General features: G+C 43.3%; 1 protein-coding gene across 8 annotated transcripts in view; it reads right to left on the bottom strand.

Moving 5' to 3' along the window:
• Positions 1–23,706, bottom strand: part of LOC136856813 (putative fatty acyl-CoA reductase CG5065) — a 619,576-nt gene that overhangs the window by 186,544 nt on the left and 409,326 nt on the right. For 4 of the 8 annotated variants that reach the window (XM_068224968.1, XM_067134938.2, XM_068224969.1 and 1 more), the window contains one exon: positions 727–904. The exons of the other annotated variants lie outside the window; for them this stretch is intronic. The gene's annotated coding sequence lies outside the window, so the exon portion shown is untranslated. The remainder of the gene's footprint in view (positions 1–726; positions 905–23,706) is intronic. 8 annotated transcript variants of the gene reach the window in all.

Here is a 23,706-nt window from a genome sequence, read left to right as displayed (position 1 = left end):
CTTATGCACATGTAATATATTTGGTTGTGTGTATTGTTACAGCGTGGTTTCTCATCAATCCGGAAAATAATAGTAAACTTCAAGAAGGGAGCTGAATTATTTACACAAGGCAAACACCGAAGAATACGGTTATAGTAATGCGTTTATCAAAATATAGACAGAAATACATGACATTAAATTCAGTGAGGATGAGAGAGAGAGCGTGTATTTACTTAATTCCTCATTAAGCTTAAAAACCGACTTAATTATGAATATCTTGACTGGTCATTTATCATCATTTACTTGGGTAAGGGAACCTCCCATTATTAATACTCACATTACATTCAGGTTAGTATGTTAATGTTTATGTCTCGTGATTTCAATATGTAACTAGTCAAGCTGGCAGAGGGAGGAGCCATTAAAAAAGAAAAAGAGACTAGGGCGGCGATATTTGCCTTTTAGTGTATAGCTCTACGTGACGAGTACTATACCAGTCGGGTTACACATATTCGTCTAGAGCTCACTTATCTAGAGCTATATCGCGAATAAACAAATATGAAGGGTGTGCATCCAAGGCATGCTCTTCCGAAACCGAGGCGTAACTTCTAGTAACTACTCATAATGACCACTTCCTCACAATGAACGCTCGAGATAGAAGTAATAAACTTATCTAAAAGTTTTAATTTCACATGCAAGTGCAACAATTCACAATATTAATCAGAAAATAATGTCAGTAATTATCTTTACCTTTGATTTAGGATGAATTGCAGAATTATGCAGAATTAATCAGTTACCATACGCCAGCAGCAAGTATCACAGGGAGCATGCCGACACACCAAATGGGCAATCTTCGGGTGTGAGCATTCGTAATCTCATCGGATTGAATTAAGAAGGGAATAGGACGGCACACTACATAATTATCAGCCTGAAACGAGAAGAAACGTTATTAAAGCCCGGAACACGACGTCAAGGACGGCATTTGAATAGAAGAGAAAATGAATGTCAGTGATCACAGAAGTATTGTCATATTGGACTGATTATTTAATGCATTATCCTTAATAAAAGAGGATAAGTGTGTCCAGATTTCTTCGAAGACCAAGGATATGGAAAATAAATACTCTCTTAAGCCTATCAAACGAACAGCATTTTGAAAGTGATCATAACTTGACCAATGTACACAATTCAAAAAAATTAGGGGAACATGTGTTTTAACGTCTGGTATGTGAACGACAATTTGGTAGATGGGGTTCCAATGGTCGTACAGCATACCTTGAGACCTTAGCTACTCAGGGTATGTCAAATCCAAGTTATACTCCATCTGTAGGCGTAGCCATGCATTAAACGGTCAGGTAACCCCTCAAAACAAAGTGAATAGCGGTGACTCCGTGTGTCGTTGTGAGGTACACAGACTACTGCGGTCATATGAGCAAGTTGTACGTAAACCAGCACATCTCCTGAGACATCTTAACGAGGTTCAAGTCGCAAGGGCCGTCACTTTGATCCAGGAAGGATGGACTTTTCGTTGTGTTGTTGTGGTTTTCAATGTCTCTCCGTCAGTTATTCAACGCCTGTGGAATAACTACAATGAGACAGGCCGGTTCAGAAGGAGGGTTGGACAAGGTCGTGGACGCATGACAACCCCACAGGATGACTGATATCTGACCATCTACGCGTTGCGGCGTCGTTCAGCAACTGCCAGAGAACTGCAACAGGATCTCAGGAGGGTCACATGAGTCACGGTGTCTGACCAGACAGTAAGGAACAGGTTAAGAGAAGTGTCCTTACGACTCAGACGTCCTGTTCGAGTGCCCCGTTTAACGCAGCAACATCGCGCAGCTCGCCTTCTGTTTGCCCGTACGCACGTCAACTGGCAACTTCGCCATTGGAGACCTGTGTTGTTCATAGACGAGTCCAGATATCCCGTGACACAGCGCGATGGACGTCAACGTGTATAGAGGCGCCGTGGTGAGCAGTACATGCCAAATGTTGTCCAGGAAGGCGACCGATTCGGACAAGGTACTGTGATGTTGTGGGGTGGCATCAGTATTGAAGGACGTACGGATCTTGTCGTCGTCCGTGGTAATCTTACCGCTGCCGGGTACATCGAGCAGATACTGCTACAGCATGTGTTGGTTCCTGCATACGGTGTTGGCCCTGAATTAGTACTCATGCACAATGCCAGGGGTCCTGTAGCGCGCATCACCACAGCTGTCTTGCGAGAACTGGACATTCAAGAGATGGAATGGCTAGCAGTGAGTCCCGACCTTAATCCCATCGAGCATTTGTAGATAGGCTTGCCAGAACGTTCGTGGGCGTCCTGTTCCACCACAGACTCTCGAAGACCTCGAACGGGCTCTCATTGAAGAATGGGACCTGATACCGCAACGTGACCTCCGTCGACTTATACAGAGCACGCCACATAGGTGCCAAGCTGTGATAAATGCTCGTGGAGGACATACACCATACAGAAGCTTCCAACCCCTATTTGGACATTTCCGTTTGTGTTCTGAAAATGAACTGGAATCCATCGATGTCCTTTTGTATACTTCAAAGGTAAAGAATAAAGGTTTAGTTGGTAATATACCTGGGTGTGAGGTATTGTTTTGTGGAGCATGGCATACGTTCAAACACAAGTTCCCCTAATCCTTTTGAACTGTGTAGTTCCAACTGGAAGAAGTTCATGAGAGAACGGTTAAAACTTCAAGATGAACTGCAAAATGTACAACAAATACCTTCGAAACTTCCGGAAATGACAACAGGGGAATAGAGCAGTTCGTGGCAAGTCCAGAGGATAGAAATGCTCACATTAAGAGAAGGAAGGACAGGCGGGCAAGGATATGTAACCAAGGTTGGAAACCTAAATACACGTGGTCCGATGAGGCCTTAACGATGTTTTTAAAAAAGCTACAATAATTATACCTTCAAGATCACCGGCAGTAGGAAAATTGTAAATATCTGGATATGGTAACAAGGTTAAAATGACCACGAGGTTCAATTGTTGGCTTGGATGGACCAGTGGAATGACCATCTTTACTGTCAGGAATGTAAAATGAATAGGCATACAGTGATTTAAGTTGTAAGTATGAGTAAACATGGTCTCCTGTCGCTTCACTTGGTTAAGTTTTGTACTTTCCATTCAAAAAATTTTTCTGGAGGTTAATATCGCACCTTTCCACCCCATTGGGTCAATCTAAATTCCCGTCTCTGTCACTAATTTCACTCTTGTTAGAGGGACTATAACGAGGTGACTTCACATCAAGAGTTCAATAACACAGAAGAAACGGATTAAAATTCAACTTTCTGCTATTATAATAATAACAATGCTATTTGCTTTACGTCCCACTAACTACTTTTACGGTTTTCGGAGACTCCGAGGTGCCGGAATTTTGTCCCGCATGAGTTCTTCTACGTGTCAGTAAATCTACCGACACGAGGCTGACGTATTTGAGCACCTTCAAATACCACTGGACTGAGCCAGGATCGAACCTGCCAAGTTGGGGCCAGAAGGCCAGCGCCTCAACCGTCTGAGCCACTCAGCCCGGCTCTTCTATTCTAAAAAAAACATTTCTCGTGATTTCTGAATTTCACCTTTATGTCAATGGGCTAATATATATAGTACATAGGCCGCAACCACTTACTTCCCGATCCTGGTTCTTCTTAGTAGCAAAAACACTCAACTTTAGGAAGTCCTCGGGGATGCAGATTATCACACACACAAGGAGAAGTTCTTGACCACGAGGTCCAGTCACACTCCATGGGACAAAAGTAAATAATTCCGATAACTGTCGCAACTAGTGCCAACCGAAAAATAATGTAAGGCTTTATAATTCAATATGGAACATAAATGCATCATTTCAATTTTTTGTACTGTACATGAATGTAACACATTTACACCGATAACCGTCGCAGCCAGTGCCTACTGGAAAGGCTTTATAATTCAATACGAAACGTAAAATGCATCATTTCAATTTCTTATACTGAACGTAAATCTACCACATCGACACCACCACAATAGGGAAACGTACTTATATTTATCCACAAAAACCAAAAATGAATTATCATGCTTCTACAACTTAAACATAAACAAACAAACAAACAAACAAACAAACAAACAAACAAACAAACAAACATTCATAGGCCTGTTTATGTGATAACTAGCTGATGTACCAGTGCTTCGCTACGGGATTCTCAGAAAGACTGTCTTCGTGGTTTTCTTAACTGAAGTCAACTTAGGCCATTACAAAAACGTCAGTAGAAAAAATTAAAAGTAATGTTATCATACCGGGCGAGTTGGCCGTGCGGTTAGAGGCGCGCGGCTTGAGCTTGCATCCGGGAGATAGTGGGTCCGAATCCCACTGTCGGCAGCCTTGAGGATGGTTTTACGTGGTTTCTCATTTTCACACAAGGCAAATGCTGGGGCTGTACCTTAATTAAGTCCACGGCCGCTTCCTTCCAACTCATAGGCCTCTCCTCTCCCATCGTCGCCATAAGACCTATCTGTGTCGGTGCGACGTAAAGCCACTAGCAAAAATGTTATCATATAAAATACTCGATCAAATGAAAAACCGCACATTTTCTCACTTTTAAAAATAACGAACGGTACTACGGTGCCGGTCCAACAGTCCAAAGTTCCAGTGCTGGAATGACCAGGCCACAGACAGCCGTGAACACTCCTCTGCCATTATTATGTTAAATATGCACACTGCTCATTCCAATCAGTGCCTCAGAGTAGGGATTTAATAGCTCGAATGTTATGATGAACCAGTGTGTTATATACCAGTATTATCAGAAAATTTATGAACCAAGGGAATTGCATGCTAGAGAAGAAAGTTATCCAACTCCTCATCTACTTCCCGCCAATATTCAGGCAGGCTGTTATACTCGACACGACCGGGCGAGTTGGTCGTGCGGTTAGGGGCGCGCAGCTGTGAGCTTGCATCCGGGAGGTAGTGGGTTTGAACCCCACTGTCGACAGCCCTGAAGATGGTTTTCCGTGGTATCCCATTTTCACACCAGGCAAATGCTGGGGCTGCACCGAAATTAAGGTCAGGGCCGCTTCCTTTCCACTTCTAGCCCTTTTCCTATCTCATCGTCGCCGTAAGACCTATCTGTGTCGGTGCGACGTAAGCAATTTTAAAAAACTCGGTATACAGCAGTAATCCCATCTATCGGAGATAAGTTGCAACAGAGACACAAAGCACATCACAACAAACAATGGTCAGTGTAATGTTATTGTTGATTAATGTTATGAACTTTATGTATTGTAGGCCTCCACATTTAGTTTTCTTTCGACTTTGTGATATTAGGGCGCCTTACAAAATTATTTACAGCGTAGAGTCGTAGACTGTAGTTCCTTATTCCCTGACTTTGCATACCGATTTTCATTAAATTCTGTTTACCCATTTTCTCGAGACGGTGCTGATATGGACTTAGCAACAAAAATTAAAATTCATGAATATCTCTTACCATAGCCGGTACGGTAAAAATGTATAAGACATAAATGATCGGAAATTTAATACTATATAACTTTAGTTATGTAGTATTTGTCGATAGGACCATTAATAACATAAATATTTAAGAATTACATTTTAGGCCTTCCTCTAAACTACCATTTCACTCAGCGTGAATAAGATTATTTATGGCCTTGATTATAGCAACTTATTCCCCGACTTTGCTTACCGATTTTCATTAAGATAGGATCACTAATAACAAATATTTGAGAATTAAATGTTAGGCCTTCCCCTAAACTACCATTTTTCTCAGCGCGAATAAGATTATTTACAGCCTATATTATAGCGACTTATTCCCGGACATTACATATGGATTTTCATTAAGATAGGTCCACTAATAACATACATATTTGAGAATTAAATTTTAGGCCTTCCCCTAAACTACCATTTCTCTCGACGTGAATAAGATTATTTATGGCCTAGATTGTAGCTACCTACTACCGGACTTAACATACCGATTTTCATTAAATTCTCTTCAGCTGTTTTCTCGTGATGCCTGTACATACATACATACATACATTATGGAAAATTAAAAATGCATTTCCTTGTTACTGTGGACACGACCGATACAGAAATGTCATCCTTTTTAAATTCCGAGCAATGTACAGACAAAACTCTTATATACCGTATATAGACTTGGAAATTAGTAACAAAAGGCATAGTAAAATAAACAAATATATGTTCATTTATGCGGTGCGAATTCATATAACATCAGTAACCTGGCTCCTTGATTGAATGGTCCGCGTAGTGGCCGTCAGTTGAAAGGATCCCGGGTTCTATGCCCGATCGGTCCGGGATAATTTCTCAGCTTGGAGACTACTTGTTTCCACCATTTCATTTACACACAACTCAACACGCTACAAACACTAATAGAAAAACATCATAGTAATATGTACATTTCTCCACAGAGGACTGGCGTCAGGAAAGGCATCCGGCTGTAAAACTGGGTCGTAGATCGCACCCACTACTTCGAATTCTTTTTTGCTTTACGTCGCACCGACACAGGTAGGTCTTATGGCGACGATGGGACAGGAAAGGCCTAGGAATGGGAAGGAAGCGGCCGTGGCCTTTATTGAGATACAGCCCCAGCATTTGCCTGGTGTAAAAATGGGAAACAACGGCAAACCATCTTCAGGGCTGCCGACAGTGGGGTTCGAACCCACTATCTCCCGGATGCGAGTTCACAGCTGCGCGAACCTAACCGCACGGGCAACTCGCCCAGTCGAAATTATTGACTGACTTAATAGCCTAACGCATGTTTAGAAAAGGAAGGCCAAAATATGGAGTAAAGTAAAGACTGTGTATTTAGCACAGACATGATGGCAAAAAATAATTTTCATCTTGTCATATCGTCACCGTAAAATATTGCTCGTAGGGTAGAGAACTAAGAAGCCTCGTGATTACCCTCATATACAAGTGAAAGACAGACCGAGGGATGGATAGACATAGATACAATACATACATTCTCAATGCCCCCGACAGCCCATCCCCCACCACCACGTCGTCCAAGTATTCACAGAAATGCAGCATTAGCACACGACAGTACTAGGTAGACATATTACGCTGAGTTACCCACGTGGTAGGCTGACCGATTTATTTATTTATTTATTTATTTATTTATTTATTTATTTATTTATTTATTTATTTATTTACTGTACGGCATTCGACTACGACAGCTCACATAAACAAGCAATAAATGCATACTACAGTTATTTTTTCTCTGGCACATTAAGAGACATATCAAGGATGAAGATCACCAAGTCCTCCGAGATCCCACCACAATCTTTAGTCGATGGAACAGATACTTCTCACAGATCAGCTACGAAGAGTTCCCCTACCCACAAGTTCGAAGGTCGGAATGCCCGTCTCCAGTGATCAATACGGAAGAGGTCCAACAGGCAATCAGCAAATTGAAGGACGGGAAGGCGACTGGTCTTCATGATATACCGGTGGAAATGTGGAAGATAGGCTACTTCGTCAGCGTGGCGGAGCAATTCTGACATTTTTGTTCAACCGGATTGTGGAAGAAGGCACAGTGCCCCGACTAGCAGTACCACAGATCCCATATGGAAAGGGAAGGGTGACGACAACGAATGTGTCAACTACAGACCGATCCGCCTGTTACGTCACACTATGGAAATCTTTGATTGCATTCTTGACGGTCGCCTCCACTACACTGTCGAGGTCACAGACAATCAATGTGGCTTTGTGAAGGGAAGTGGGACAATATATGCCAAACAGCTACCAAACTACTCACAGACACCGTGAGAAAAACAAACCTGTCCACATAGCCTTTTTGGACTTGAAGGAGTTTAATCAACTTCCTCACGAACTGATTTGGCATGCACTCCGATCGCATGGTATTCCAGGGGTGTAGCCTATTATCCGCTTGACGCAGCTCCTGTACTGTAAATGAAGCTGCGAGGTGCGATGTCCAACAGGGATCTCTCCTCCTTTACCCATTCGGATCGGCCTCCATAAAGGTTCGGCCCTGTCGTCCCTGTTCTTCATACGGTGTATGGATACTATAACAGCTGATATCCAAACCCTAAATCCATGGACACTCCTTTACGCTGATGTCTTGTTGGCCGCAGAACAACATACTCTTGAAGAGCAAGTGCAGAAGTGGGACATTAAGTTAACAGATAACGGACTGCGGCTGAACACCATGAAAACCGAATACATTGAGTGCGGATGGCAGACACTTGGGACCATCTATGTGGGTAACCAGGATCTCAAGAACGTCGAGCAGTATAGGTACCTTGGTTCCCTGACCTGCTCGGACGATGATACGCTACCAGATGCCCGTGATCGTGTCGGTGAGAGTTCGCTAAAGTGGATGCATGTCAGTGGAGTCCTCTTAGATAGCACGATACCCAGGAACATTGTACGCTCAGTCGCCCTGTATGGTTCTGAATGCTGGCCAGCATCTGCTAAATATGAGCAAGCAATACACGTTATGGAGATGCGTATGCTTCGCTGGGCGTTTGGTCTGACGTGACTCATGATCGTATCAAGAACGGTCAAGTCCGAGCGATGATGGGAGTTTTACGCATAACCGAAAAGATGCAGGGGGCTCGTTTATGCAGATATGGTCATGTGAAATGAAAATGAAATGTCCTATGGCTTTTAGTGCCGGGATATCCCAGGACGGGTTCGGCTCGCCAGGTGCAGGTCTTTCTATTTGACTCCCGTAGGCGACCTGCGCGTCGTGATGAGGATGGAATGATGATGAAGACAACACATACACCCAGCCCCCGTGCCAGTGGAATTAACCAATTAAGGTTAAAATCCCCGACCCGGCCGGGAATCGAACCCGGGACCCTCTGAACCGAAGGCTAGTACGCTGACCATTCAGCCAACGAGTCGGACATATGGTCATGTAATACGTAGTGATGATCAGATGCCAAGACCACCCTGCGCCTCAACCCACATGGACATCGGCCCCGTGGGCGACCTAAGAAGCGGTTGTTTGATCTGCTGAAAGAAGACAAGCGACTCACCAAAGTCTCTCTTCGTGATGCCCTTGATCGACAGAAGGGACGGCTGGTATGCAAAACAGCGGACCCTGTGGTATAGCGGGATAAGCGCGAAGAAGACAGTAAGGGAAATGCGTTTCTTGACCAGAGAAATCTAGGTTAGGACCCCAGAAATGAGTTTTTGTAGTTATAACTGGATTTAGGTTTGTCGTACAAGCCGATATAATTGAGGAGCTGGATGGAATAACAACTTTCGGAGGTTCAAAGTTTCCTGTGTGGAACAACTGCGTAGCGGGCGGCAATGTTAAAATGCAGACCATGCATTCTATGGAGGAAGTATTGAATGAACACTTCCTAAGCTGACAGACAGAGCACGCAGGGTAGTACCTATGCAATAACAGGAAGAACTGCCTAACGTACGCTAAGTCATTATTGCACCCAGCTCCCCAATTACAGTACTTTCCTAGTATGATGTGGGTGGGAGAGCTGAAATTATACCCACGACGCCGGCTGAAAGTCGGCGTGTCCTGGGATTGAACCACTCAGCATTACGTTAAGGACCATAAGCCGCTTGGTATGGTAAGTGAAGAGAGTAGATATGTAGAACAAAGTGGTAAACTTTATGTGTAGTCACCGTACCTTATCAAGGAAATCGCTGAGTTAATCGGTAGCAAAAGAATATTTTCATCCTAATTGATTTTAAGTGATCATGCCCAATAGGATATTTAAGTTCAGCGAAGTCGCAACTGAAGTCCACGTGTAACTATCAGAAAACAAACACCTTGAGTTGAATAATATTTGATAATCAAGGCGGAATTTCGTAGCTTGTGAGCCAAGGTCACGTCACAGAATAGGTTTCAATAGAAATTTTGAATCTGAACTTAAACTGCATATAGGGAAACTATCCAGAAAAGATACTGACTTTACGCATAATGGTCATTTCTATGATCGAAGTATACTTTTTATTTCATTTGCTTTACGCCGCATCGACACAGATAGGTCTTATGGCGACGTTGGGATAGAGTTTAGAAGGGGGAAGGAAGCGACCGTGGTCTTAGGGTACAGCCTGGTATGAAAATGGGAAACCACGGAAAACCATCTTCAGGGCTTCCGACAGTTGGATCGAATCCAATTTCTCCCGAATGCAAGCTGGCAGCTAAGTCACCCAAACCCCGCAACCACTCGCTCGGTGAAGTATACTTTTCTACGTTAATACTGTCACATTTAGGCCGGAAAGAACCACTTTAATTTGGCTTCCCAGACCTTTCGTAAAACATGACGCCTCGGGGTTGGCTCTGCATTGATCAATAATTCAGCACTGGTATGAAGTCTAAATGCCGGCCCCGTGATGTAGAGGTAGCATTTCAGCCTCTTACCCGGAGGTCCCGGGTTCGATTCCCGGCCAGGTCAGGGACTTTTACCTGTATCTGAGGGCTGGTACGAGGTCTACTCAGCATACGTGATTAGAAATGAGGAGCTATCTGACGGTGAGATAGCGGCCCCGGTATAGACAGCCAAGAATAACGGCCGAGAGGATTCGTCGTGCTGACCACACTACACCTCGTAATCTGCGGGTCTTCGGGCTGAGCAGCGGTCACTTGGTAGTAGGTCAAGACTATTCAGGGCTGTAGTGTCATGGGGTTAGGTTAGGTTATGAAGTCTAAATTATGCGAGGAACTTACACCACGACTTTCGGTAATCTTTTTGTAAATACGACATGAACATTTCTGAGTCTTCCAACTAAGTTCTAAATACAGTACTATACTGTATAGCCTACTTTATGTTAGGCATTTCATCTACTCTTGAGAGTTCTATTCTTGTGCCCCAGAGGTAAGGTGATCAACTGTTTCAGTTGCTCCTTGGACTGAGTCGTGGGATGAATCGATTTTAATTTGTGGCGAGCTCTATAATCGAATCTATGACACCTCGAACCAGAGATCTAAGCGTGGCGAGCTCTATAATCGAATCTATGACACCTCAAACCAGAGATCTAAACATCAACAGAGGAAATTCACGTAACCTCTCTCACACACACTACGATGTTGCAATCACTAAAATACACGAAACGTTCTAATCACTTTAAAGCATTTCAGATGTCGGGGAAAACTACACTGCAGCGAAGTCTAACGCAATAGGCCTAATATTGCTGTTCGAAACACTTCATGATTTGGAGCTGGCTCAAAGGCACCTTTGAAATAAATGGGTAACACCAAGCCTTCTCCTCTAAATGTGGAAGTCGTTGTCATGTGTAATTTACAATCCTTAGCTGGTTTAGTTCCATTTTAGCTCAGATCCTCTGATTCATTTCCTAATCACAACCTAAATGGATTACAAATTCATATAGGCTACCAGCAAAGAGAGAACAATATAAGAAGTAACATCGCAAAGATACCGCAGGAAACAAATCAGTAAATAAAAAAGACAAAACTTATCTCAGTGATTTCATATGTGCCAAACTAACTAGTGTGATAACATCAACAAATCACACGTACTTACGCAAGTACACATAAACACTTTTAATGAATTGTGATCAGGGTAGTCGAAATTCAATGTGTCTGAAGAAACAATAAACTGAATGTGATCCATACAACGGGCTAATGCTTGGGTGAAATTTAATTTATGTGACTGTTGATATTGTGATCACAGACACGAGACCTCCAGCTGTACGTGGAAATCAAACCACAAGGACGTGACTTTTCATTTCAAAAATACATATGCGCTAGTCGGAATACGAACCACGGCCTCTTTGGTGAGAAGGCAATGACTATGTACTCGGCTATCACGCCCCCATTTAACCTCAGATCCTCTGATTCATTCCCTGATAATAACCTCAATGGATTGAAAATAATACCAGCAAAGAGAGCACAATATAAAAAGCTATAGAACAAGATCCAAACACAGTCTCATTAACCGCAGCCTCGAAATGAAGCATCAATAACAATATTCAACTCGACAGTTACGTGGTGCAGCTTGGTTCAGTGTTTGCGCCTGTGTATGTCCATTCGATCCGTACTCAAGGTGTTTACATTCAAGAGATCCGTATTATTACTGACATGCAACAAAATCCCTTCAGTACAAAATGGGTCTCTAAACACTAGAATACAGGCCTTTAGAAGAATATGAAACTCAAGAATCTATTATTATTATTATTATTATTATTATTATTATTATTATTATCGGTATTATTATCTATATATTGCAAGAGTTTACTAAAAACAGCTTTGCCAACTGCGTCCGTCCGTTCTACTGGACCGTTTTTCTTCATTTCTGTTTCATTCTCTCCGGAATTACCTGTCGGTAAATCATGAGACATTGATAGATCTGTAAGTTCTGATTCAGCCGCCTTTTCCAATGTAGTTTTATGCAATCCACAATATTCATTCCGTCCTGAAAACATCTGCCCTGCCGGTATGCTCAGACAACAACTTAATCATCTCCTCTATCTGGACATTATCTTTGTAACCATCAATCTTTACGTACTGCTGACTGAATACTTCTGCCTTCTGAAGTCCCTTAATGATTCCTGGAATGTCCTTCTTGTTTGTCAACTTGAAGTAATCGTAAAATCAAGTCATTAAAAATGATCATCGAATAACTGCAGGCGAAGGCTTATCGTAACCCGCAACACATTCTGTACTTAGCAGGTTGCTAAGCGACTAACACTTTCATTAATATTCTGATATCCTATGCGATTTACATCCTTAGTAATGTGATTCTATGCAGCCATGTTTGATTGCTACCTGTGAAGCCAGAGAGTACACACTCCCTCTGATGATGGAAGAAAACTATTCTCTGACGAATATTACTTAACAGATGGCAGAACGTTCCTGATTAATACTAACGAAGTATTGAAATTTACCTATGATAACGATGGCGTTTACTATAAGATACACAAGTTGAAAACTAGAAGCAGCTGGAATTGCTAAGATTTCTGGGACAATGAGCTGGGATATAGTACTATCTTGGAGCTTGTTTCTGCCTTACAGTACCTGTACATACGCTTCCATTCTTCACTAAAATATGCATGACTGTCAATTATGCTTGCCATAATGTTATTCTTAGCTGACTTCTTTGCTAGTTTCAATTGCCTTGTAAGTTCCTTCAATTTCTCCTTACTAACACAGCCATTTCTAACTCTTTCTTTCTAACCTGCACCTCCTTCTTAGTCTCTTTACTTCTCTGTTAAAATATAGTGGGTCTTTACCATTCCTTATCACCTTATAGCTATTTTCACATTCCTCAACAAATGCTTGAAAGACATCCCACAGTCTGTTTACATTTTTATTTACAGTTTCCCACCGATCATAATTATTTTTTTAAACGCCCTCATGCCTGTTTTATCAGCCATGTGGTTACTACCTAATAGTTCTACTTTTACGATCTTCCTTTCTATCACATGTATTTTTAACTACGACAAAAACATCTTCGTGATCACTAATACCAGGTGGGGGTAAGGGAATGGAGGAGCGGAAAGGAACTGGCCACCCTACCGCACGTAAACTCCGGCTCAGGAACACCTCTGAGGAGGTTCGGACCTGCCTTCGGGCAGAATAACCCTTACCTTACCTACTTCGGTTTATCTATAGAGCTGATCTAGTTTTACCAGCACCACGTCAAGAATATTCTTCCCTCTAGTTGTTTCCATCACTTTCTGATTCAGTTATCATTCCCAGATTACCTTATTTGCCATTTGCTGGTCATGCTTCCTGTCGTTCGCATTACCTTCCGAATTGACATTTGAAAAATTGAGATCACCCGCTACAATCACGGTCCTTTCTATATCGTTTCCCGCATAGCTCATTGTCTTATCAAATAAATCCTAATCAGCGTCTGCCCCGGTCTATATATTCCATAAATAACGAGTTGCCTATTATATTTAGAGATGAACCTTACACCTAGAATTTCATGGGTTTTTGGGGGGGGGGTAGCTTACAAATTCTTCTTTCACCAGAATGAACGTTCCCCCTCCTACCATCCCTGTCCTATCTGTAACACTCCAGTTCCGCGAGAAAATTTCTGCATCCATTATATCATTTCTCAGCCATGATTCAACTCCTATTACAATATCTGGTAAGTATATATCTATTAAATTACTTATTCCTATTCCATTCTTTACAATACTTTTCCAGTTCAACACTAAAATATTTATGTCATCCCTACTTGACTTCCTGATCCCTGTACCCTGATCATCGCTTCCTAGACCACCCCGTTTCCCTGAATAGCTCGGACACTCCTAGCCCAACAAACTTCAGCTCTAGTAAGCTGATAAGGCAATTTTTCACACCGACCCGGTGTCCTGTGTTTGTGGCTTGTCTGTGGCGTTAACAACTCAAAAAATTAGCCCTGTCGCGACGCAGGCAACGAGTCACCAAATAGATCGGTCCGTCAAGTGTGTTTGACCCTTCTGGTGTTTCAAATGCGCCCCTCTCAGGTTCCCATGGCGAAGATTTAAGTAACCATGCACGTAACTACCGAACACAGTGTACGAGTATCGGGGACTAAAAACAAAGGGCAGTGGGTACGGCATGCGTGCCCCCTGCTGGTCGCCGGTGGCCACCCTCTGTGACACTGCGACCCATTCATTTCGTGAAATCCACGGAGATGTGCTACGGCCATCCTGCAGCTGCCCATCCCCGTAACCGGGTCCGCTGGATGCGTCTATCGGATAGTGGAGCGGGACGGTGGCTGGCTCTGGGCTCTCCCTCCCCTCGAATGACACGCCCTCCAATTCCCTACCGCTAATCCAGCACTTCAACAAATTTAGCCCCTAAACAGACACCCCCCTCTACCAAATATAGGACCACCTCGGTAGATCGAGTAGCCAACACCCTCCAGCCAAGTTATTTTTAGATACACCCCCCAACCCCACCCTCCCTTTCTTTCCTGCCAAGTACCCATTCCACCAGTATCCAGTAATCGGGAGATAGTAGGTTCGAAATCCACTGTCGGCAGCCCTGAAGATGATTTTCCGTGGTTTCCCATTTTTACACCAGGCAAATGCTGGGACTGTACCTTAATTAGGGCCACGACCGCTTCCTTCTCATTCCTAGGCCTTTCCTATCCCATCGTCGCCATAAGACCTATCTATGTCGGTGCGACGTAAAGCAAAATAGCAAAAAAAAAAAAAAAGTACCCATTCCTAAAACCAAGATATTCTACACCCACTAAGTATCAACCAAGACCCTTTCAGTTACCAAGTACTACCCACCCACCCTGTTCTCACTTCCAATTAGCAGCCTTCAATCAATTAATTAATTCTTCCGTCACGAAGCACTGGAAGTAAGGATCGTCACCTAGGCGGTGCACTTCAATATGCTGTAACACCAAGCTGCCTTCCAAATTACTTTTGGTGCGAATAACGCCCGCTAAATCTAAATAGCGTATACCAGTCATAAGTTAGTCCGGGTTGCATGCTTGAAGCAATACTGGGCATGGTTGCTACCTGGATGGGCAACCATTCAGATCCCACCACTTATCACAGGCGAAATTAACAACTTTCATAAATGACAGCCAAGCCAACACCGGTGCTGTCCACGGAACATCGTCTCCTCCATAATCACTAATAAGCCAATAATAATTAACGACTCTGCAACTTTTAACTAGTAAATTCGTAATTTATCAGCACTCTCTTCAAACACTCTTTCTCAATTTCTAAACACTATAAATAATCCTATTCTCTTCACTAAATTCTCAAATCTACCCTCAATAGCTAAATCAATAATTAATTTCAAACTCTTTAACAAGACTGGCAGAGGAGCGCACATGGCGCACCGGTACCAGTAACTTCCAGCGTCACCCCCACCTTCGGGGAGGCTGTGCCCCCCCCCCCCCCCCGAGGGTGGATAGTTCTTTAATCTGAAGGAGAGAAAGAGTCACGAGAAGCGGGCAAAATGAAAGAGTACTATATCGTAAACACCTAACGAGATGAGGTCGGATAGGAAAAACTAAAAAGGAGCCTGGAACAAGTAAATAAAAGCAATGCCAGATTTGACTAGGGCATCTGGTGTCACGGCACGCTCATAAATGAGAGTTTATTTAGATTAGATGATAATAATAATAATAATAATAATAATAATAATAATAATAATAATAATAATCGTATGGCTTCAGCTACTGTGTGCATGCATTTAAATTTCGACATCATTTAGGCTGCCTTCGTGTCAATTTTGACGTTGCGTCTTACTTTACCAGATGGCAGAGAAACTAGGCCTCTGTTGGGCGGTCTATGGCTGAGTTTTAATTATTTTGTAAATAGCAAAAGTGTCACGAGGTATCCTTTATATGCCGACATCATGCGACATGGAGTGTCGCCGTTCAAAAATCCAACCACTTCTGCTGGGTTCGAACCTGCGATCTTGGGCCGGAAGCCGACACTTTACCACTGATCCACAGGCTTTATCGGCGTCAGCCGTAAATATAATGTCGCGAATTCAAGAGGTCTTGATATAAAGTGAACCTAAATTTCTTAAAAGATTAAAAAAGGAAAGCCTTTCGGTTCATTACCTATTTTCTTACGCACGTATGCTCTTCGAAGACTAGTTGTAAAATCATATTATTTTGTAGGGTTGTATACACAAGAAAGGAGGTGCGTAGACTTCAGAGTCACCGTAAACCCTATCGATAAACGATTCCAGGATCATGCAGTACAGAATTAGGAGATTAGCTTTTAGATACACAAACGCTGTCACCGCATGTAGGCAGCGACAGCGAAATACCCTCATTAGTGTAGGAGCACTTACACGACAATGACGTCACTCCAGTTGGCGCTAATAAGAATGTCTTGTTGACAGGTGACAGAGCAGTACACAGCTTCAAAAAACACGTTGGGTTTGTAATCACTAACAAAGCGGGGGAGAAAAACCACTGACAAAAAGTATATTGCTCTCGGCACACCTACACTGGAATCGCGCACGAGAAGGATGCGCGTCCGTCGGCTGTGTTATCCCCATGCACACTGGTGATTTGCCGCCTCAACGGTCTGACCTCCTTCCTTCCGTGACCTCCTTCAACCCACCTAAAAACTATGCCGTTAACGGACTTGACAACATAAAAAACGAACACCGTCGTCACTAATAGTAACATGTTACAAAATGAAGACAGCCTTGAGAAATATTCACGTGGATCATACCACATTACTGAGATAACAAGAAACGGACAGTATCTACAATCAACAGTTGTAAATATTATAATAATAGTGGTGGTGGTTATTATTGTAAGAGGAAGTAGTACTGAGCAACTATCCTCTATTAACACTAATCAGAGGGGAAAGAAATTAAGGGATCCGACACTTCGAAAAATGAAGGTATCGGCTAAGGAAGACAAGGGCGTGAATATGAAAGATTCGCTAGGCCTTGAATCCTCTAATACCGTCGGGGTCGGAAAAGAACAAGAGTTGACAAAGGGAGGTCCGACAGGATAGATGAAAGTGAGGAGTTCGCACAAGTAAGCGAAAGTAATGTCAGGACTCAGCTAAGGGACCCGTGGTCGCCAACTCACGCTCCAAAGTTAGTCCCTCGGACGCCTTTTAGTCACCTCTTTCGACAGAATAACATTAGTCAAATAATAATATTAATAATGATAATAATAAAGTAATTCACTCGTTGGGGCTGATTAGTAACGTATAGAGTAGCCTATGAAGATAGAAGTGTGAAGTGCTAACGAGCTGACCAGTACCAGCACTCACTAATAAGAACAACATATTACAAGGCTCAGAGCGAGGAAGCAAAAAAAAAAAAAAAAAAAAAAAAAGCAGGAATGAATCAAACAGCACAGTCGCACTAGAAAAATAAAATGGTCAAAATTTTCCTCTCTGGTTTGCATTTATAAAGGCCATGGGAAACATTTACTAGAAGTTTATCTTCAGTACTTGCAATGATTACAGAGCAATTCCAATGCCAACTGCACATTTTATTTTAGTTTAATAGTGAAACGACCAAACACATTTGTAATGCGAATAGCGCTACACTATACTTTTTAAGAAATATTTCAAAAGATCAGCGATCGTTAAATTCGACGAGCTGCATCTAGATGTGATGTTTTGTTGTGGTGGCACTTCAATTTAACATGAATGTTTACAGGGGCAGATGAAGGGCAAAACATTAGATGCACTCTTCAAAGAAATAACACAATTTAAAACTCCACAAGTAACGCTGATTCACCGAATTCGGAGAAGAAATGAGCGTATGATCCTAGTCATATCGACTTACCCAACTCACTGACCTACTACCAGTCGCGTGTGACGCAGATGGTTAGGAACTTGTTTCCCGTTGCAATGATTGTGGGGTAGTATCCTACACAGTAAGAAATTTAAAGTGTTACGCCCTAAGACAGGTCTACACACAGCAGCTCTCCATGCAGTTCTGTCTTCTGCCATGCTCTTAATTTTCTTGTGGGTTCCTGCTATTTTGACACTGTCAGCTATCCGGTATCTTCTCCGCCCTCTTCCCCTCCTCTCCCGGTCGCCATTCCTTCTAGTGCATCCACTAAAACACTCTCTCTCTCTCTCTCTCTCTCTCTCTCCGCAACCAGTGCCCAAGACAGTTCCTCTTCCCCATTCTGACGACATTTAACAGTCTTCCCTGTTCACCATCTCTCTCTAACGCCGTATCCTTACCTTTCCTACAGAAGTTACACTCTCCATTCTCCACCACAACCACATCTCAAGTGTGGTGATTATTGATTTAAGAGGAGGTACTGAACAACCATCGCCACTTAACAGTAACCAGAGGAAGGAATGGAAGAATTTCGACATTGTGAAGAATGGTGGTGGTGAACTTCAACTAGGCAACCACCCTCTATTAAGATTAATCAGAATAAAAATGGAAGAGCTCTAGCACTCCAAGAAATGAAGGTAGCCTACTCACGACAGAAAGGGCTCTCAGGGCCTTTTAAATTGAATACCGTCGGCGCCAGAAGAGAACATGGGTTGACAGAGGTCAGTTAGGAAAGATGTAAATGAGGAGTCTGGCACAAATGGAAGCAATGTCCGACTCAGTTAGGGGCCGAAGGTCGCCAACTAATGTTCTGAAGCTAAGAGCCACCTCTTACGACGAGGAGGGGATACCATAGATGCATTCTACAGCCTTAACCTACGGTCAGTCAGCATATAAGAGATGTAGATTTACTGGCAGATTAAGATACATTTCCAGCACCCTCGGGTCTCTCAAGCTTATTGAGGAGACGGAAGAGAAGACGACTTTGCTAATATTCGAAAACTGGTTCGAAGTGGAAGAACCCCCCTCCCTTTACGCTATCAACCATTAACTCTTTAAATGGCCTCTGGCAATATCTCACCTGCTTTCCTAGAAAGTGTGATGATCCTTGAACCTTTGAGGCAGGGAAGTGCGCGACTGAAGCCTGGAATCGAGAGTGTAGACACCATCAACTCCGAATACCGGGGTCGGTTCGCACGAAGCCTCGCGACCCTACGCTAATCGGACGCTCATTGCAAGGCCGCGCACATGACGAGGTGCGGAAAGATAAAATTAATAATACTATGCATGTTTATGCTCATTTTCCATGTGAGATTTTAGGAGTGTTGTAAAATGGAATACAGTTAATGAAGACGACGAGTGTGATGGTGTAGTTTTAAATACGAATAAAGTCAGAAATTGTCGGCATAATAACGATGGGCATTATTTCATGTATTTATTTGTCGAGATAAGGAAAATGGTAAACAGATATCGATGGTAAATCATTATGAATTTAATATAGCTAAATACATGAAAGATGAAAAATCGAATATCGATAAAGCCATAAAAAATTCTAACATAGCTAAAACCATTGAAATAAACACAGCGAATAAAACCTTAACCCTACTCGCCAGTGTTTACTTCCATACACGTTGGTGGCTATACAGTGTCTAATAAATTAAACCGCGCAATGAACACCGTGAATTTCGTCCCATAAATGAAGCCATATGATTGATGACAAAAGTATCGTTCGCGCCTATTCCACATTCTACTTCCTGGCTATGAATAGTACCAGTTTCTTCTTCACTTCCACATTCGGGTTGGGTTACGGGTGCAGACTGTATTATTTGTAGCGTATTAATGCTCACTGTGAGTGCTGATATCACCTGGAGAGATTTTCCACTGGTGGCTTTATTTCAATCATAAATATGCAATTTAAGCCCATTTTGGCGACTATATACAGTATATATTATTCATACCTGGTAAACTATGTGTTGCAGTATTATACCCTATGCACTCGCTGTTCTTTTTTAATGTATTCGTAGTTAATATTGACGATTTTTAAGAGAATTGTCAGAATTCATTATTATTATTATTATTATTATTATTATTATTATTAAGCAAAGAGAATCTTGGCGCGACAGTCCTGGCGGGCCTTGGTCTACCACACGATCACTGCTCAGCCCGAAGGACTGCAGATCACGGCCGTTATTTTTGGCTTTGTACGTTGGGGCCACTATCTCATCGTCAGGTGCAGTAGCTCCTCGGTTGTAATCACGAAGGCTGAGTGCACCTCGAAAGAGCCCCCAGATCCAGGTACCAGGCAGGAATCGAATCCGGGGCCTCCGCGTAATAGGCAGGCACTCTACCCATAGAACGTGGGGCCTACTATTATGATGCACAATAATTGGTTAAATATTTGTTGTAAAATCATACTCTAAGCACAGCCCAGTTTTTTCTGTTTTATGTTATTGAAGTTTATATTGACTATTATTATTATTATTATTATTATTATTATTATTATTATTATTATTATTATTATTATTATTATTATGGGAAGCGCGGAAGAAACCTCCACGTGTGCAGCCACAGAATAAATTGTGCAGTTAAGTTTGATTAAACAGACAGACTGAATGACGGTGCTCCCTGGAAACGGTAGAGAGTGCACATATCTACCGGCTAATTCTTCCATTCTAGAAGTGTTGAAAAATGATTCTTAAAAGGTCCTTTTCAGGATCACAGTTGTCGATTATGTCCATAAACATCGAAGGAATGTACCCTTGTAAAAAGAGAAATGTTGCAGAATTTATGTAAGAAACATGGCTGTGATGGTGGTGGTGGTGGTGGTGGTGGTGGTGGTGGTGGTGGTGGTGGTGGTGGTGGTGGTGGTGGTGGTGATTTTTGTTTTAAGGGAAAGTACAACGAGGTAATCATCCTCTCTGATGAACAAATAGGTGGAAGAGAATTTTAAAATATAAAAACGAAATTATTTATTCAACAAAGTAATTTGGAAACACAATACAAAATAAAACAAAAAACAATTATAGGATTAGGCCGAAAGGATTACTAACGTACCAAAAGGGAACGTACGTTCCCTGAGTACCAGTGCACTTGTAATTTATATACCCTTGATAAGTCCACTGTCGCACATAAAGCGGATGACGAGATCAGCAGTATTCTAGTCGCGTCATCGGCTAGTATGCGTTCGAGTGTTTCCTGCATGCCGAGGCTCCGTCTTAGGCCAGAGAGATCGGCGCACTCTGTGAGGATGTGGGCCACGGTGAAGTCGGCACCACAAGAACACACTGGGGGTCTTCCCTCTTTAGGAGATAAGAGTGCGTGGATCGTAAATGACCTATCCTCAGCCTGCATAGTACTATGGCCTCTCTCCGTGAAGGTCGGAAAGAGGACCGCCACACGGTAGTTGTCTTCTTAATTGCTCTCAGCTTGTTGGGAGTTCGGATATCTAGCCACTCCGATTCCCAGGACGCCAAGATGGTTCGACGTAGCTGAGAACAAATATCCTTAGCAGGTACACTGACTGGTCTTGGAGGTGAAAGTACAGCTTCCTTTGCAGCTTCATCCGCAAGTTCGTTTCCTGCAATCCCAATGTGGCTTGGAAGCCATGCGAAAGTGATTCTGGTGCCAGCATTCCATAACCTGGCTAGAAGGTCACGTATCTGCCGCACCAGTGGGTGTTGCGAGAAACAGGTTTCAATAGACTGCAGAGAGCTTAACGATCGGTACACAACAGAAAGTGGCTTCTTTCGTCACGCAGTGCAAACTGCAGAGCCTCTAAGATGGCGTAAAGCTCTGCAGTATACACGCTACATACTTTACGGAGCGAGATCTTCGTGCTCATATCATCAATGACGAAGGAGCAACCAACATTATCTCCGAATTTTTAACCATCCGTGAAGATAAGTCTCGCAGCCGGATATTGGTGAACGAAGTCCTGGAAATACCTCCGATAAACGGAGGAATCCGTGTGCACCTTGGGTCCACGCAGCAGATCTAGACGTATATCCGGTCGCGGAACCAACCACGGAGGTACCTCGCTAAGAGTTCTTTCAAGACAACCACCGATATCAATATTCAAATCATGACACAAGCTATCAATCCGAAACCCAACCGGCCGTGTGGCATTCGGCCGGTCTGGTACCGCTGGTGGTATTGAGTACAATAGATGCATTGATAGCTTGGATGTAGCGGCATTTCACGAATTTTGGCAGCGTACGTGAGGAGTAACTGCTGCCTCCTTATCCGTAAAGGTGGAACTCCCGCTTCAGCGAGTAGGCTGGGAATGGGGCTAGTACGGAAAGCACCCGTTGCCAGCCTTACTCCACTATGGTGCATACTGTCTAAAAGGCTCAGCCGCACTTCCACAGTCAATCCGGGAGATGACCGTAGCCGTGTAAAATCCCAGCAGTACCGCACGGTCAGCACCCCCCCCCCCCCCGCGAAGTGCCGCTGAGAAACTTCATGTTAAGTCTCTTCATGCAGGCAACCTTCAACTGACGGATGTGGGGCTGCCACGTAAGTTTCTTATCAAAATGGAGACCCAGGAATCTGCAGGTGTCAACCACTGGTAAGACACTGTTTCGCAAGCGGAGCTCTGGTTCGAGATGCATAGGCCGACGTCGACAGAAGTGTACAACAGAGGTTTTCGCTACTGAAAATCGAAAACCGTGTTGCAGGGCCCATCTATCGACTCGGTTAATATCTTGCTGTAGCTGTCTCTCAGCAAACGCCACCCTTCCGGAGCTGTAATGTAGAGCTAAGTCGTCTGCATACAGCGAAGGAACGACTGCGGGCCCAGCAGCGGCAACTATGCCGTTGATGGCGATTGCGAACAGCGTGACACTCAGTACCGATCCCCGAGGTACTCCATTTTCCTGAACGTAATATTGAGAAAATGCATTCCCTACTCGGACGAGAAAGAGACGGAGGGACATGAAGTTCTCAATAAACGTTGGTAAATTTCCCCGAAATCCTCACTGGTGTAGTGTGGAGAGAATCCCATATCGCCAGGTAGTGTCGTAAGCTTTCTCCAGGTCAAAAACACGGCGACTAGGTGTTCCATCCAGAGAAAGGCCTCCTGAGTGGCGCTCTCCAGTCTGACCAGATGATCAGTGGCAGACCGATGAGAGCGAAAACCACACTGGTAGTTAGACAAGAGACCCACCTTTTCCATGGCCCACACAAGACGCCGGTTAACCATCCTTTCAAATAGCTTACAAAGGCCATTTGTAAGACATATTGGCCTATAACTATCCAGAAGTTTTGGATCTTTACCTGGCTTGGGAATTGGTATCACAATTCCCTCACGCCATTGAGATGGAAACACTCCCTCACTCCATATTCTGTTGAATAGGGTGCGGATATCCTTGAGACATCTGCCACTCAAATGTTTAAGCATTTGATTATGGATTTTGTCCGGACCAGGAGCCGTATCTCTGCATAGCGCGAGTGCACTCCGCAACTCCTACTCCGTGAAGGGCACGTTGTAGGGATGGGAAGCACTAGAGGCAAAAGAGAGATGGTGAG

This window comes from Anabrus simplex, chromosome 1, assembly GCF_040414725.1.
Source record: "Anabrus simplex isolate iqAnaSimp1 chromosome 1, ASM4041472v1, whole genome shotgun sequence".
Lineage (NCBI taxonomy): Eukaryota > Metazoa > Arthropoda > Insecta > Orthoptera > Tettigoniidae > Anabrus > Anabrus simplex.
This window is presented reverse-complemented; position numbering and strand designations above follow the sequence as displayed.